At 42.6% G+C, this 2,069-nt stretch overlaps 1 protein-coding gene across 5 annotated transcripts in view; it reads left to right on the plus strand.

Annotated features, from left to right (window-relative positions):
* zfyve16 (zinc finger, FYVE domain containing 16) overlaps positions 1 to 2,069 on the plus strand; it is a 17,963-nt gene that overhangs the window by 1,487 nt on the left and 14,407 nt on the right. The gene's annotated exons all lie outside the window — the stretch shown is intronic.

A 2,069-nucleotide genomic window follows, 5' to 3' on the forward strand; every position in this document is an offset into this window, starting at 1 on the left:
GGAGAGAGGGAAGTCTGGGCATCTTTGCTTAGACTGCTGCCCGTGCGACCTGGTCCCGGATAAGAGGAGGAAAATGGATGGATGGGTGGATTAATCCAGGTGAACACACCTTTGTCATTGTCTCTACAACTGAAACCAAACACTGCTGGGACAGACAGCACCATAGTAGATGTTCCCACAGCTGTGTTGCACCTGTAAGTTGCTTTGCTTTCCCCCCTCACACGGAAAGTCTGGACCCTGTGCTGCCGTTCCATCATGTGAAGCCATCTTGTTCTTTCCTCGTCCACAGCCTGGAGCTGTTTGTGGCTCCTTCTCCTGCTACAGGGTGAAACCCTGAGAAGGTCTGACTTCCTGGGTTCATGGTCTTTTTTCACGTGTTGCTTCAGAGGGAGCAGTAACAGTCTGTTCCAGCAGTGCCTTTATACAGAGAATCTGTTGTTGTCAGTCACCAACAACAGTTTGAACCTGTAGGAACTGTTGCATCCTAACCTGTTACTGCTCCATGAAAAAGGCCTGGTTTATATGAGATTTACATGTAGTTTTTGTTTGGTTTTCCTCTGGCAGTTTGACTTTTCACTGGACTTGAACTGCTTACAAGTAAAAAACAACCTTTTTAATGGTAGTTTAATAGTTTAGTTTAAACTTGCATAAAATGTGGGAATCCTCATGGACTCAACTTGCTGCCATCCTGTCTGTGAAAATAAATAGTTCTGTTCTTCCACAAAGTTTTGTTACTAGATTAGGAATCAGCCCCAGACATACTGTATGTTTACATCAGAAGTCAGCAAATAAAACAGGTTATGAGGTGGAAATCCCCCATGAACTCAGCATGTTTCAGTTGAAACTGTTATTTTAAGATGAAGCTGTGAACTTAGCAGCTTTGTACTGTAAATCTAGGACAATAATGGCCGTTCTACAGTCTTGAGGAGTAGATGTGGGACAGAGACCTTTTCTCCTCTTTTTGTTATTTTGTCCTTATGAGGCTGTTTGAGGATTTTCATTTATGGATTCAAAGTTTCATGTGTGACAGCTTTCGGTCTCTTATTCCTGTAGCCTCATCAGTTAAGTGCAAAAATTAAATAAAAATGTTGGTCACAAAAAATAAAGATCATGATTTTTAATTGTTTAGTGTGATCACCAACTATGAGCCTCGTTCCCAGCCATATGTACCCAACATTGTTACCTGGTATAGTGTGACATAGTGGTGCAGAGATGGTTTCTGAAGGTGGTAGGAAAAGCATTGTCTGCTAAATGTACATATAGCACACACACTGACCTGTGCAAACAGGAGGCATCTCTATAGTTTTAGTGTCACTGCAGCCTGCTACCTCCACAGTGTGTTAATGGTGTTTCTGTGTAAAAGTCAGCAGCAGTTTTCTGCCTGGGCATGCAGGGGCAAAGTAATACAGAATAAGAAGGTGCATGATTCTGGTGTAAAACACCAGGGGTCTCAGATCAGTATTAGGTTTTTATTAAAGCCATCGTATAGTTTATTTGACCCATGGATCTTGACTGTAGGAGTGAGACGGAGACAGAGAGAGGACGTGCCTTACTGTGCAGCAGTATGATTCAACCTCGGGGTTTTTGTTTATTTTTGATTCTGAGATTGAAACTGAACTTTGTGGAAGTGACACTGTTATCTAGCTGCACTTTAAGAGACATGAAGCACTGTGTGCATTGTTGTGTTACCACTGTGTGTTACTGCGAGCATCACAGAGTCCCAGTGACCCACAGCTGGACACTATCAGTACACATTTTATTGTGAGTCAATGGTGCAGGTTTCTGCCTTGCGTTGTTGCACAGAGGTTGAGTTTAGGGCGTTTGTGACTTGTGCACCACATTCTTCCCCAGTCCTTCGGTGACAGAAATCCAGTTATTAATATTTCACTCGTGTTGAACTCTCCCTAGCTTGTTCAGCTGAGACTAAACAGCGTGACTGCTATGCAGTATGGAAAGTCATGACATTGTAGTGCTCAGTGTGGAAACAAACACAACCTGTTTTAATAAGGGAAACTGTTGTAGGTGATGCAGAAAGTGGCATTTAATGTTGAGAAGGACAGTGATAAATC

The sequence above is a fragment of the Monopterus albus genome, unplaced genomic scaffold (assembly GCF_001952655.1).
Source record: "Monopterus albus unplaced genomic scaffold, M_albus_1.0 scaffold439.1, whole genome shotgun sequence".
NCBI lineage: Eukaryota > Metazoa > Chordata > Actinopteri > Synbranchiformes > Synbranchidae > Monopterus > Monopterus albus.